At 38.7% G+C, this 15906-nt stretch overlaps 1 protein-coding gene across 1 annotated transcript in view; it reads right to left on the bottom strand.

Moving 5' to 3' along the window:
• LOC308185124 (potassium voltage-gated channel subfamily KQT member 1-like) overlaps nt 1–15906 on the bottom strand; it is a 524663-nt gene that overhangs the window by 148130 nt on the left and 360627 nt on the right. The window lies entirely within an intron of this gene.

Raw genomic sequence — 15906 nt, 5'->3', positions numbered from 1 at the left:
TCAATTCAATTGCTGGCACAATTCTGTTCTCTCGTGTAGATAAGAACTTGGCTTCACCCATTACAGACTGATTTGTTAGCTGGGAAAGATCATTTATGGCTTTCACATCATTGCTTTAGCTATCTCTGGATAAACTGGCTTCACAATTTGCTAGTTGATAGTTTTCTGCCTTCAGTATTTTCCTGATATATTTATACTATATACTTTCCTACTTACTTGAATATTTCCTTATATACTTCTTTTTTTTTAAAAGCAAAATCTCAAAGCAATTTTCTTCATGTAATTTCCTGGTGATGAAATGAACCATACATAAATTTGTATGTAAGAATAAGTCTGTTACAAACTAGACGGGGACAGATTCTCCCACCATTTTCCTCTTGAGTTTGGGAAGCTTATCTGTTTACGATTGTCACCTCTCTTTCTGCATGGGAAGGTTGGGAAGCCTGGGATTTTCGGCAAATATTTATGCATGTGCTGAGTGGGGTTGAGTAGGAATGGATGCAGTCTGGGAACATTTTGATTTTAGAGCTCTTAGAAAACTGTTAATAGGATGATGAAAGCCTGATCTCACAGATCTGTTACACTCCACTGCACTATTTTGCAAGGTTTCTTTCTGTATGGTGATTAAGTCACATCAAAATACCTGTAAAATTTTCACCTGCTAAAAAGAAACAAAACCGCTTTTCTCTGTCTAGATAAATACAGTGATAAAAGTGCTTAAAAATACCTGTCTAGAGACACTCCAGACTCCCTTAACACCTGAGATCTCTTACTCTCATAGACAAGACAAATTAAATCATAGAACTGTGTCCTTTTGGAACAGAGGCCTGCTAGGGCCTTAAATGGTACTACAAACCTTTCTTTCTTTCTTTCTTTCTTTCTTTCTTTCTTTCTTCCTTTCTTTCTTTCTTTTTCTTTCTTTCTTTCTTTCTTTCTTTCTTTCTTTCTTTCTTTCTTTCTTTCTTTCTTTCTTTCTTTCTTTCTCTTTCTTTCCTTTCTTTCTTCTTTCTTTCTTTCTTTCTTTCTTTCTTTCTTCTTCCTTCTCTTCCTTCTCTTCCTTCCTTCCTTCCTTCCTTCCTTCCTTCCTTCCTTCCTTCCTTCCTTCCTTCTTCTTTCTTTCTTCTTTCTTTCTTTCTTTCTTTCTTTCTTTCTTTCTTTCTTTCTTTCTTTCTTTTTCTTTCTTTCTTTTCTTTCTTCTTTCTTTCTTTTCTTTCTTTCTTTTCTTTCTTTCTTTCTTTCTTTCTTTCTTTCTTTCTTTCTTTCTTCTTTCTTCTTTCTTTCTTTCTTTCTTTCTTTCTTTCTTTTTCTTTCTTCCTTCTTCCTTCCTTCCTTCCTTCCTTCCTTCCTTCCTTCCTTCCTTCCTTCCTTCCTTCCTTCCTTCCTTCCTTCCTTCCTTCCTTCCTTCCTTCTTTTCCTTTCGGTAATCGAATCCCACATATACTTTTCTTGCTTTTATTTTTTAATAACAGAATGAAAAATATTGTGGCTCTTCATTTCATCGTTGTAGGTACTTTTGTGTGTGTACATTTATAAACAACATTAGGGCATTGCACAGCAGGAGCAGCTTGAAGAAAAATGATGGCATGTAACACAGGCTCACCCAGCAATAGAGAAACTCACTGGACCTCTTAACTATTAATTTTCAAAGATCTGGATTTTTTAAAATGTGAACGTTTGTTTAGAATGTGTAATATCAAGAGCTAGGTGTTTGAAAAAGACTTAATGTTGAGTTGTAGCTAATTGTTCTGGAAGGTACTAGTAACGTATATATATGTATATAACTACATAATCTTGAGTATTTATATATACATATTACACATATTTAAATATGGCAGCTCTTCAGCAGAATCAGCTGAGTTGCACTTCTCTTCTAGAGGGGGGAGTATGGGTAAGCACAAGCTCAAAGCTTCTGTTAAATATCATACCTCTGTAGCCAAGACAGGGAAAAGCATGCTACAGAAATCCAGAGATAGAAGGTACTAGAAATAATGTTTTCAGCTCACACCACTCTCTCCTCTGCAACTGTGTATGAATTCTCCATTGTTACTCAGCTGCACACTACTGTGCTTTGTAAATTTACAGACAGAGCAGAAGGAGACTCCAGAGGTGCAGATTCTGAGATATTGAAGCAACTCATTGTGCTAACAGCCATGTGGTTGTATGGAGCAAAGAACTAGAAAAAATGTCAGACTTCATCATTTCTAGATGGAGTAGCAAGTGGAATTACTTCAGTTTTTTTTTTAAGGTTTCTAAGTAAAATCGTCTTTAGAGAGACATCTTGGCTCAGCACTTCTTCATTTTCCTGGACCTAAAAGGAAAGGGCAGTTCAACTATCTTTGCTGGAGGCTAAACAGGATCTAAAAAGATGATTTGCAATTTTTTGCAGATGGGCTCATGGCTTTTTTATGTTCCCTACCTACCCAATACATTCACAGGAACTGGGACAAGAAGAAGGACCATGATAAAATCCTGGTCCCAGTGAAATCAAGGCAAATTTTTATAAGGTGGAGATACCAACAGTAATCTCAACTTGTTTGGACACTTGAAAGGGTCTCCAGACTCAGGGAGGCTGTGATGTCTGACTCCATGCATCTGTAAATGGAAGACATAAAGAGTAGATGTACCGACTTGACAGAAGACAAGGGTTTTTCGGAAAGGTCTGCTAGCCTCCTTTCTGCAAAGAGCAGAGCTAATACAAATATAAACATGGAAAAGAAAGGCCTCTCAAAATCTACTAGCCAAAGCCACATGTTTAAATTATATTACAATGGATGTTACACTCAACTAGTAACTATCTGGAGCTAGGCAATAAATATATAACAATAACTTTAATAACAAATCTATGATAGAACTCATGGAAGAAATAGAAAAATGATGTCTGGAACTAATTAATGCCCAAAAATTAACAAGCAAGAGAAAGATAAACAGTATGAGATCATCTTCAAGTACTATAAGGAGCTGAACTGTGGTGTATTCCCTAGGCAGAGTTGGAAACAGTGACAAATCTAAATCAGTTTTCCTGGGAATCACAAAAAAATATTTGAAAGGCATATGAAATACATACTGCATAAATCTTCCTGATACCTAATTATAAAGATCTCATTGCCAGGTATGGTGATTTAAAATCCTTCATTTTCCTTGCATCAGCAGAAATCTCATAAACATCAGCATGCCCAATATGTTGACTGTTTGATTTCATATAAAAACATGATTATCTTTGTGCTCCAAGTCTGTAAACAAGAGTTATATAAATGGCACAATTTCATGCAATGGTTTGTCTGAAATAGCTGGCAGATGTGCACTTATGCACACCAGCACATCTATCAACATCTTTAAGCCTTTTCAAATATAGGAGTTGCGTTACAGCAAACACAACTATTTTAAACCTAAAATTCTCTTTGTCTTATCAGTTGTGTCCTCAGCTTGGTCTCAGAAAGCACTGGTCCTCTGTCTTGTACTGTAAAGCATACTAACAGGCATAATCCCCAAAGCACAGCTATCAAAAGGTGTTAACCAGCTCAGGTAGTATTGTCAACAGTGCATCTCTCTGTCTTGGCAATGGACATGGCTCTGGTGAGAGACATTCAGTTGACACCCAGATGCTATCTGCAGAACAGGGAGTTAAGAGATGTAGGTAACATTCATCCATACCATCTCTGGAAATAACAAAGTCCAGTGTCCACCAAAGTCTGTCCCTGATTTAAGTGACCTTTAGTTTGGTCCTGCAGTCACTCAGTTGTTGAACCCTGTTGCTGGAAATGACAACAAAAAGATAAGTTGTGAAGGTGGTTTTCATACTGTCCTGCAGATGCTGATTCAACAGGAACTAGAATGAGGCTGTGAGTATTTAATAATTCATTTCAGATAGGCTACTTTAGACCATTGCTTTTTCACAGGCTTAATCTGACAATTAAAAGGCATTGATGCTTGAAGGTTTATCCATTCATTGTCAAATACTCTAAGCACACACTGTGCTTTCTCTCTCCCCCTTGTTTTTCCTTTTACTATACGACCCATGGCTACAGTTAATTTCTTAGCTCAGAAAAGCACAAATATTGCAGATTGCTGTAATGTTAAAACTGGCTCCACTGTGAATACTTGAAATTACTAATAAAAATTTCTAAGCCAAGTAATAAAATGTTGTTTAACTTGAGTAACCTAAAACTAAGCTCAAAACAGAAAAGGGAGATTCCTCTCTCTCCTCCATAAAACTCTTCCACAGTTGTACTATCAAGACAGATAAAGGGAACATATTTCACTCCTTACGTCTTTACTCCAGTAGTTTTTTTTTTTTTTTCCATCTTATGGAGAAAATACATCTGAATCTCTAATACCAGCCAAATCCAGCCACAATGAGGCAGCATAAGAAACTGGTTCACATTGCTGTCTCATCATGACTTATCTATTTAAAATAAATAAATAAATAAATAAAAATCAGTGGAGCTTGTGCCAGGACAAGAAAATATTATTTTTTTTTTCTGTGAAAATCTAATGATCAAAATGAAAAAAAAAATCAGTTTTTAATTAAACAAGTCAAACCTATTTTCCACCAATCAGCCTCCCAGCTGTCAAGTTTGTGGATTACAAAGCTGGAAAAATGGCTTTGCACAGAATTCTGACAAACTTCAACAACAGTCAACACAAAAATATCTATTATATAGTTAATAAAACACAGAAGAGCTCGTTGTTCATTAAAATATGTTGTTCTGATCTTTTTTGAGCCCTGCTGCCATGTCTGTTAGAAACTTATAAAGGTAAGAGGAATAAAGCACTGTAAGGTTTCAGAGAATTAAAGCACAGAAGCCTCAGTGACAGCTGTGTGACGTCTGTGCACATAGTGCATGGTCTACAACATTTTGTCCAAGACAGAACCAACACATAACAGAAAAGGAAGCAGGCAGCACTGGGAAAAGCCTAGGAGCAGCAGTCATTACAGAACTGGAGAGTTTCCCTGAATTTCTTCTTGCATGCCTAAACACCTAGCTGGTGTAAGTCACCTCCTCAGGGGAAGAGCAAGTATCACAGTGTAATTCAAACACATGAGTTGAGTCTTTGAAGCACTGCAAAGCCAAATTTGTATAAACCTGGTTTCACAACTCATCCTGCCACAGATTTCTAGTTTTCTAAGTAAAATGATTTTCTTCTACCTTGTTTTTTCCTTTGAAAAATGCAGAGAACAGCTTTGGTTCCTAGAGATGCCACCAGGAGAAGCATGTCACTAAGACTGCTGACACGACCAAATTCTAGGCAAGAGAAGCAGATGAGACCTATGCAAATCATCAGCAGGAATGCTGACTAGAAACGGGCCAGGAGATTTTCTTCCTCAGGAAGGACTGTCATTTGTACAGCACAGCCTTGGCTTGATTACTTTTGTTTGGGGCTTCACATTGCTAGGCTATTGCATTCCTATTCCTGGCTTTTTTCCATAATAGAAACAGTTGATCATGCATACTTTGCAAATGTACATCGTGGTTTAGTCTTCCTGTCTACTACAGACAGTGTTTGGCAAAGTGAAAAGATCTGGAGGTGAGGATCTCTGGATTGTGCGAATGTGCACAAGCTCTGAAAAGAGAAGGGGCTTCAGAAAAACGTCAGATCCTGGAAGTAACTTCTGGAAAGATTTCTAGGACTTGGAATCTGTCATGATTAAAACCAGTTGTTCTCTTTCTTATCTTTTGTCAAAATTGAGAAGTGTAATGACAGCTCTTAAAGATCGCACTCTCCAAGGATTGAGAATGCTCAGAGTGGCATGTGAGCCAAAGAGAGTGAAGGAGACTAAAAAAAAAAAAAAAAAAAAAAAGAAAAAAAGCAGGGGGGTGAAAGTTCCCTTCTGTCTATCACAGAAATGTAGGCAAGCTTAACTTTGCCTTCCAACAAATGGTATAAAAATGTATCATCTCTGAATATATTTAGCGTTAGAGTGAAAATCTAAAAGGCATCTATTGATATTAATATCACAAACATTGTTCTGTGCTACAAAATGAACTTTTTTTGGCTCTTACTCTGAAATGTCAGCTTAGAAAATAAGAGCGCTCTGTTGTGGTAGGCTTTGATTGTCATATGTGTATATGCATCACACACACACACAGATCTGTTTAGCGACAGCCTCCAAAACAGGGTCTTTGGAAAGGTTACTACTCTGCCATATGTAGGACGTTGATTTATAGTTATATTTTTCACAGCATGACACACATTGTTGGTGAACTGAGGCTGTGATAAAATCGTAGAGGTGTAAAGTTTCACTGGCTGGATGGTAAAGAGCCGAGTCAGAGAGAGTGTAATGCAAGTCGAGAGCTGCACTCCAAATGAATGAACTTGTATTGTGGATCTGGTTACAGACGGCACACTGCCCTAATCCATCAACAACAAGTTCATTTACAAACCAGCCTTTGTTTTTAATCCATGAGCCTTTTGGGATTCACTATAATCAAATGACCAATCAGAGGAACACATAAGAGGAAAAAAAAATTGCTACAGTGAAGTTTACTCTCAGCCACAAACTCTCCCTCCAAACCCCTCAGGTAATGCAGATAACAGTATAATGCACAGCATTAAGCTTGCATGCATTAAAACCTCTAAGAGTTAAAAGTTAAGGCATGGAAAGGCAGCTCTTGTTACTTTCTGGGGGTGCTTCTCCAAGGCTTGAGAAGGCTTTGCTTACAAACCACGTGTTTTTATGGCACAGATACAGATTAGCGATGGAAGACAGCCATGGGGATTATGAGGGCTGCAGTATGCTTGGAGTTTTTCTCTTGTTTTGAACGAACAAAAAGAACATCCTGAATTTTGCAATTAAAATGTGTCAAGCTGAAATAGCATATGTTCCTTGGCAAGGGTATGATATTAAGCCTTAGGGTGTGTCTATGTATACATAAACAAATACTTTTATTTAAAAACATGTATCTCTGTGTTTTATGCTTTTTCAGTTCAGCATAAACAAAGATGAACCTTGCAGCTACTTTTAATTTCAGAAGACTGGGCTGAATATCCACAACTGCCCAACAGCCCACGTTAAGATGAAAAACATCCATGAAGACATAACTGGGGGAGAACATAGTTCCCATGGTAGTATGATAAGATCAGGTTTTCTACTCTTACACCCTAACTCTGGACTACCTGAATGACCCTAACAGGGTTCCTGAGGACCCTGCAGTTCCTCACGATGGGCCCAGAAGAAGATGTGCAACATAGCTTACTTACCACCATCTGTCTGAGCAACTTAATGTGTTGTGTGGCTGGGGGGGGGGGGGGGGTAGAGGGAAGGTGGCAAGACGCACACATCATGCCATTAAAGGAGTGACAGATGGTGATGAAAGTGCCATAAAACCATAAGCACTGACGACTCATGGCCACAACTGAAGCAGCTGCTGAGGTATCACATTGTAAACAGTCCCCCTGTTGGGTCACCCCCCTTGCAGTGCCTATCACAGAAACTGTCATCTCTCATCACCACTGCCCTGTCCTACCACAAACCCATGCCACCAGCATCTCCCTTCAGCAGGGGATGCCACAGGCTCTTCTGGCGAAAGGTGGGAGAAGGAGTGGGACTGCAAGAGGCTTGTGACAGAACAGGAAGAAACCGTTTTTCACATCGGGTGGTCTGGTCACCCTGAAACAGACGTGAAAATGGGGAGACAGCCACAAAGTCCCCTACACTAGAGTACATGCAGGATGTTGGTGCCACCAGGTAGTCACTATGAATTTCTTGTTACTTCTCCCCACCCTGGTCTCCCAGTTACACAGCTTAACTCCATGCATGGGAAGCCAGAAAAGTCTCATACCTGTGAGCATGACCAGGCAATGCTGCCTAAGAGCTCCTTCCTAGTTAGTGATGGATGGGCTAACCAGCCCAAGCCCTTGGCCTTCAAGTCTGCTGGGCTAGCTGTGGTGAGCATGTAATCTCAAAGACTTATATCAGACCACTCACAAACTCTCTTTACCCCTCTAGTTCCCATCATGCTAAAGAGGGTAACATAGAGTATTTCCTCTACATTGAAAATTAGGATAGCCATAATCTTGGAAAAAAGCTCATTGCTCTTAGGAAGATCTTCCTTTGATCTGGAAGTAAGTTGTAATAAAACAGGCTTTTCTCAGGAAGAAAAGTGTTGGGAAACCAATACTCCTGTGAGCTGATCTCAAACATCTATTCTATTCCAGAAATTCTATTTTATTTTTCTTCTATTTTTTTTTTCTTTAAATTATTATTTTCAAGCACATGCACAGACCAGCATGGCTGCGATAGCACATAATTTGTGCAGAAATTCCTGACATTGGCTCCACTCATGCACTCAGCTTGGGTGGAAATGGTGAGCTTTGATGTGCAAACGGATGTAGGAAGGGGACAGATCAGTTACACCTCATGTTTGATCTTTTGATACTGTTGATAGGGCTGCCCTCAGGCTGGGGAGCCAGAAGAGTCCTCCAAAAGCATTTCTGGTCACTCAGAGCAGCCCTATAGGCTCTCTGGCAGGAGGTATATTTTAAGAACTACTTCATGCCACTGTGAGCTTCCCACATGAGCATTTGTTGGGAGTGTTAGTTTAAGGACTACGAGCACATCCCAGCACTGCTTAATACTGCGTGCCTTAAAGCAATTAGGTACCTAATTTGTCTTGTTTTCCATGAGAAGAGAAGGCATGAGAATGAATCCTGTCAAATACAGCCTGAACTGCCCTCAGCAGGTGCCTCTTACTAACCCAGATTTAGCTCTGTTGAAGATCCATAAAGACTGCCTGCTTTCCCCTATGCACTGGGAAAGAAACCAGGAGCTTTTTCACTGTGGAAATACCGTACAACAGGCTGCACAGTCTGCTGGAAAAATTTAGCCGGACCACTTGTCATACAAAAAATTCTGTTCTCACCCAAATAAAAATTTAAAAATGTGCTGAGTTCAAAAGAAATAGTAACATATTATATACATATATATATATTATTTTTTTTTTCAGGAAGTGATTTTTACTAGCTGGGATTTGATTTTTCATATTTTTTACTCTTTCATGACATAATAAGAATAATGCGCTAATAACATGTCATTAAAATAGTTCAGCAAGTTTATAATAAGGCAATTTTTTTTTCTTTTCCCTGAAGTAAGTTTTAGTACATAGTGCTGAAGGAAACAATTTGTCTCCTTTTCTTGACTCATTTAATGTCATGAATAGGCTTAAGACTTGGATCAAAGTACAAATTTTGGGTGGGGAGGACTGGTCAGATGATGTCTACCAGTACATTTTAATGCACATTTTTATTTTGCCACACACCCTATTTCCCACTCTGCTCCTTACCTGTATTGGAACTCTTGAAAAGTTCTTTCACCCTGTTGTGCCCTTCCTCTCCTTACATGTACCTCATCTGGACTCTGTACAGATTAGCAGTTTATTCCAGCTTCCCCGTTGAGTGAACTCTACACAGCAAGCCTGAAATTAATTTCCGTTCACAGCTGAAGAGGTTTAGCTGTGGCAGAACCCTGTCCAAGGCACCATCCTTTTCAGCAGCACCAGTGAGCCCATGCAAATCAACATGTGGCTGTTCCATAGAAAGCATCCAATATTTGGGCTTGCTCATTTAAAGCCACTTGCATTGTATGTCAGCCTGCCAAGAGACATACCCATGGTCTCTTCACCACTGAGTATCTCACAGTCTGCCTCTCTTCTATCTTCATGTCTTTCTTTAGGCAAGGGTTCTCAAACTTTGCCAGTATATGGACCATTACTTTTTTTTTTTTTTTTTTTGGTATGGGCATGGACTTCTAAGTAAAGAATTTCAGCCTCTTGATTACATACTTAATATTCACCACTAGCTTCTGTGGCCACCTTAGAAGTCATCTATGGAGCCACAGATCATAAGCTGAAAACCACTGTTCTGTGGTACTTCAATACTTAAATTAACAGTTAGTTATGAAAATGGTACTTATCTACAAGTATGTAGATTATCAGGCTGCAAGGTCACAAATACTGATGATTTTTGAAATCAATGTTCCTGAACCATGCCATCAGTACAAGAATTTCATTTTTCTTCAAAAGAAACATAAGGAAAACTCTTTCGAGTGCTGAGGAAAGTTTCCAGTGTGAACTCTGCACAGAATAATTCCTCTCCCTTTACCCCCCATCCAGCCTCCTCTAAGTGTATTCATTTTTAAATCTCATGCTTTTGGAGTGGATTAGACTTCACAACACCAGAGTACCAAAGAAGAAGGGAGTTACAAAGTTTCAGCTTCACCATCAGGATATTGCAAATGGTCTGTTGTCAACTAGAAAATGGGTCTGAAGCTACATGGTGGCAAATGAAAAGACACAGCCCTGGTGATAATGCAGGCAGACATCAAGTCTTCAAGTGCTTTCTGCTGTGAATCCAGGAATATCTGGCAGAAAAACATTGGAGATTGATTTAGTACATGAGTGTGTTACTAGAGCCTTGGACTTTACAAATAGATTTCTAAATTCTATCTGCAGATTTTTGTTGTTGTTTTTCTGAAATAATTTCTCATTTTATTGAAGTCTTTGGTTGTATTATATTTTACTGTATGCTTTTTCACTATCTGAACATGGATAAAGTAGATAAAGAAAAAAATCAAATATTTCACTTATGGTTAAGCATCATCACCAACCCTAAGTCTGTGTAACTGCACAGACTTCTGTTTCCTTGTGCACAGGAAACAGGCCTCAGTTTGGCAAAGAAATAATATCTTGCAAAGGTAAGAAAGCTGATATCAGGTATTGTTATATTATTAGCTCTATTATTGATAAGCATGGACTGCTAGAATGTTTTAAGAGTTATACAGCCTACCAATCCCCTACTCATAGACTCTGTGTGTAAGCTTAGGACCTTAAATGGTTGAACTATTCTTAGCTTTTTGTGGTGAATACCCAGGAATGTTCACAGGCAGAATATTAAGGACAGAAGATGGCCCTAACAGTACTTGGCAAAGGAGATGGGATTTACGGAAAATTTGCTTTGATACTGTTGACTCCTAACTATGGCATACTGATGTTGTCCCAACATACAAAATTAGCATTAAATTTGCATTCCAGATGAATGACAGGCACTGAGAAGAAAAAGGAATCTAAGTTAAAGCCAATGGAACTAGATTCATGCCCATGACCTGGCCAGGTTGTAAAACAGACTGGATATCTTCAGCTGGGAATTCCCTGACTCTGAGAAGCTTTCTAGCCACTTCCTAAACAATATCCTTCCTCTATAATTGCTTTATAAGAAACATAACATACCTTGTCCATGTGCTATTTGTGGCTGGCACAATTACTGTTGGGTGTTACAAATATGCTTTAAAAGTGCAGCCATGTTACATAGATGTCTGACTTTGAGAAGTCTCCTTTTAAATCTGCTCAGTGAATACAGGACTCTTCTACAAATCTTCCCTACAGTTGTGCTTGCTTGTTATCACCAAAGCAAGAGAGAAGCTTAGCCAAGCAAAATAAATATGCTATTTAAGGAAAAAAAAAAAAAAGGCTCTACAGCTAACCAAAAAAATGAATCCAATGTTACATTGTAGTGTAAAGTGAAGCCACATGCAACTAATTATTAAAACCATATATTAATTCACATTGCTTAACATCTACAAGAAGTGACAAAACTCCAATTGCAGCTGAGTATATTTTGTTAAAGGATGACAAGTGTTTGTGCACTGTTGTAGAACCTTGTGACTACCATGTTGCGTTCTTCTTACAGAATATTATTTGTTTCACAGTCAGAATGAGCCTTTCCTGAATTTGCTTTTAAATCATTCTAATTACCACTGCACTAAGTTAAATAATGCCTTTTGCAAGCGAGAGATGAAAAAGTACTCAGTCTGCATACTAAGATACTTGACCTGTCATTTTGCAGCCTTTCTGCACTGGAACAGAGCAGCTATTAAAATAGCACCACATAAATATGTGGGCAAATATATATTTGAGGGCAGAATGTCAGGACTCCCCTCCAAAACAAAACCAACCAACCAAGAAAAAACACCTCATCCATTTAAAGAGAGAGGAAAGGTAAGGCTGTCTTTTTGTCTTATGACCAGGACATGAGAGCCAGCACTTGTCACTGCTGGGAGGAGCAATGAGTGGTCTTCAATAATAACAACCGACAGGGCTCTTCGCTTTACAACTCCCGAGCCCCAGAGAACCATGTAGGGTATAGATTTAGGAGTGACACAGAGGGAATAGTGCCACCTACTGAAGTAATTATTGTTAGCACTCTAATTTCTTGACCTAGACTCTGTACAGTTAAGGTTGTTGGTACTGTAGCATGAATATTGTATTCATCACGTGAAGTAGCCCCTCTTCATCTCTAATTTCTTCAGGACCGGAAAACCTTGTTAGAAAAAAGAAAAAAAAAAGAAAAAAAAAAACTAGCAAACTATATCGATATAAAGCTATTCTAGAAATGAAATTGTGGCCTAAGGGTGTCTTTAAGCCTCTAGAGGCTTAGATCTGCTCTGACTCTATTGATACAAATGTAGAAATACAAGATAATTTTGATGGGAGCAAATTCACTCCTCTGTGATTCTTTCAGACCTTTTTTTTTTTTTTTTAAATGTTGGAACAATAGCCTTGAACTACAAATTTGAAAGTGTTTAATACAGGAACTTGATGTGGGGAGAGAACTTTAAAAACCCTGACTTAAGAATTGGAGGTTACCTTTTAACCTTTTAAACATTTTTTTGTAGAATGAACAGAGCTCTTTCTAAAGCACAATGATAAAAAATATCCCCTCCTACACCATATCACTGAATGTGTATAGTAACTCCAGGGTAAGGAATAGCACTTTTGATTTTCAACAGGTGGAAGAAAAACACCAATGTCCTGTCTTCAGATATTGATTAGTGTTGCTATGTGCTGCCAAACAGCTATGTAGAGTTACTTCACTGGCAGCTACTTATCAACAGTGAGTGAAGTGGCCCCTTCAGCTTCCCTTAACTACTGCATAAACTTAAATAGTTAATGCCTGGAAGTTCTGTGAGAAGCTTGTTAAGAATGCTATAGGAACACAGTGACATAACAGTCATGCCATGTGCTGTAAACCAATTTTACCAGCAGAATTATTAATTAACAGCCAAAGTCATAAATAACTATGATAATATTGCAATTCAAAAGCCATCTCAAGCATCCATAGAGGATCCAATCACCTCTGGATGCAGTTTCTGGTGACCTGCCAGTAATTTTATTGCTGTAAAGGCAGTGCAGTGTGTCATACCATGATAAATTTGGGTTTTCCTGACATCCAGCTGCTTACTGTTATTGTTGGCTGTTGCTGAAGCACTGGAGATAATACAGGTGTTCTGTGCTGTACAGCTGATTGTGCTAGAGAGAAATCTGGGACAAGCATGGGGTGAGGATATGTCTGCCTTGGGGACTGAGAGCAAACAATTGGATGGCACACAGAAAAATATCAAATAGGCCTGATTTTGGTCCACTTCCAAACTAACAGAGGACTGTTTTTACCAGGCTCCTTTTGGTTAAACAGAGAGTATGATCTACAAAAAGAGATCTCTGCTAGCTGGCTGCTTGCTTTCTATCTTATTTTTGCTGATCAGCCGAATGCCTCCAACCTACTCAGTCTGATCACACACACCAAAACTATTAGTATGCATTTAGTCATGTGTTTTATAAGTTTAATGCTAGTACACGTCTGGCTTGTAACTAAAAGTCATCTTCACAGACAGACAAACTGAGGTGTTGACTACTTGACCATTGCTTCATCTTTAGATGATTTGATCTTTAGATGAAGCAATTTGTTCAAGGCTACGTCTGAGAAAGAGCATTAGGCAGGATACAGGTGCTTCTCAATCTTACAAGAGTGTTTGGATAGGCAGTTAGAGCAGATAGGATAGCTCACACTAAACACAAACTCAGGCGAGTGGTTTCTCTTTCCAGTATCAAGGGAGCAACTGAAAGCTAATCCTATGCCTCTGTTTTTATAAAAAAATACTCAACAAATATCATGAATAAATAAACAGCTGCCTCTGAGTTATTTACAGTGCTGTTAACTGGTATTTAGGCTTCAAAATTGATCACCAAAGTCAACAAAGGGCTGAACAAACATAACCGTGGTTGAGTATTTGAACTTGAAATTAAGTAAACATATATGAATGTGAACACGTGTTCAGCCAAACCATTCAGGCTAGCTTTGCAGAGACATTAGACCATTTGCATTAAATAAAAAACTAGTCAAAAACAAGAGAAGTATTCATGCCACTAACTCATACATATCTTTATTTTTTTGCATCTAAGCTAAATGCTTATCTGGGACTCTTGTCAAAACTTTATATTGAGCTTTGGTGAATTGCCATTGTTTTTTTTTTTTCTGTTTTAAACTCTTTCACCTTTACTGATGATATATTGTCTAAAGCCTTGGTATCCTTTGGAAGAAGTAGTTCAATGGCAAAACTTCCCTCTCCACACACGATATCCCATAGGGAAACAAGGAAATAGACAGTACACACCCTTGCTGGAACTTCACTTGAGCTCAGGAGAGTAGCATCAGGAAAAAAATAAGAGACCCTTTTCTGTTTCAGGCTTCCTTTTTCATACTGCAAATACATTTAACATAAGTACTTCAGGGGCTAGATTCACTCCTCTGAAGCAGTGTGTGAGTGAGCATGTATGTACTTCAATGGGTGGATACCGCAACTTTTCAGAAGGGACTTGAATAAACATGAGAGCCAGAAATAACCCTGTGGTAAACCCAAATAAAGGCAAACAGCTTGGCTTTTGCATTTGTGTTTACCTTTTTTTTAATTGGCTTTTTAAAACCTTTGGGGAGCTGTAACAACCTGAGATCTAGTCTTTTCACAGAACATCCACCATCCAGGAACTGAAATACCAGGAGAAGATCAATTCTTGGAGTATTTGGGCTTTACAAATTACTAGGCATTTGAAAAAGACTATGTAAATAAATCAATCCAAATGAGAGAGTATTTGTACACCTCTTGGCATATGATGCTTTAACACATAAAGCAGTATCTTGGTTGGAAAAAAATGTGGATTACACATTTAGGGAACTTGGAGTCACATTGCACTAGAAAATGTTTTTATTGCTTTCCATCTGTCCTCAGAGAGAGAGATGACTCACGTCAAATTGGGGTTAGCAGGGCAGATGCTCAGCTAGACAAATCCAGGTTACCAAACTTCAGTGACTTTGTAGTAAAGATAGGCAAAGCATGAAGTGAAAATACCCACCCATCTTTTGCTCACTTCTGCCAGGCAGTGAGAAAACAGCTCTTGAGGATTTACGTGCCCTCACCTCCGCTGTAGTCTCCCAATACTGCTTTAGGTCAGCTCTTGGTTGCTAGCAGCCAATGTTTACTTTCCTGGTAGATTTTTAGGTGGCCTACTTGGAAACCTTTCTTTTTTCCTCCTGGTTTGGTTAGTGTCACTCTGGACTTAGCATCAAAACTTTCTTCCTACCACTAATTATGGCTTTGGCCTATGGTGGGAACTGATCAGGTGTCTTTCCTGTGCCTCAAGACAGCAGGGTAGTGAGCAGGGGCTCAGCCCTATTGATGTTTCCTACCCCATGGCTATCTCCATCACCACTGCCACCAACAGTACCCTTGTTGATGTCTCACCACTGAGGATGGGTGCTGGATGGGTGGGGAAGCTCACAGTGCCACTGCCCCAGCCAGTGCTATTTCTGAAAAAAAAAAAAAAAAAAAAAAAAAAAAAAAAAAAAAAAAAAAAGGGACTAATTTTCTAGGGCTAGTAGTCTAGTACCTTTTGTCAGCACTAAACTTTCACAGGTTGAAAAAAGAGATTAAAGCCAAAATCATTCTTCTGTTCTGTTTAAGAGATTTCAGGGGCAGAGGTTTGTGTCCTGAATAACAAGCTACTTGACTAGAGGCTGATTTTTAACAATGCCATATTCTTATATTCAAAAAACCCTGAGCTGCATGCACTGTAGCTGCAC

The sequence above is a fragment of the Anser brachyrhynchus genome, assembly GCF_964034855.1.
Source record: "Anser brachyrhynchus genome assembly, chromosome: 1".
NCBI classification, from domain to species: Eukaryota; Metazoa; Chordata; class Aves; order Anseriformes; family Anatidae; genus Anser; species Anser brachyrhynchus.
The sequence above is the reverse complement of the archived record's forward strand: the minus strand, read 5'-3'. Positions and strand labels throughout refer to the sequence as shown.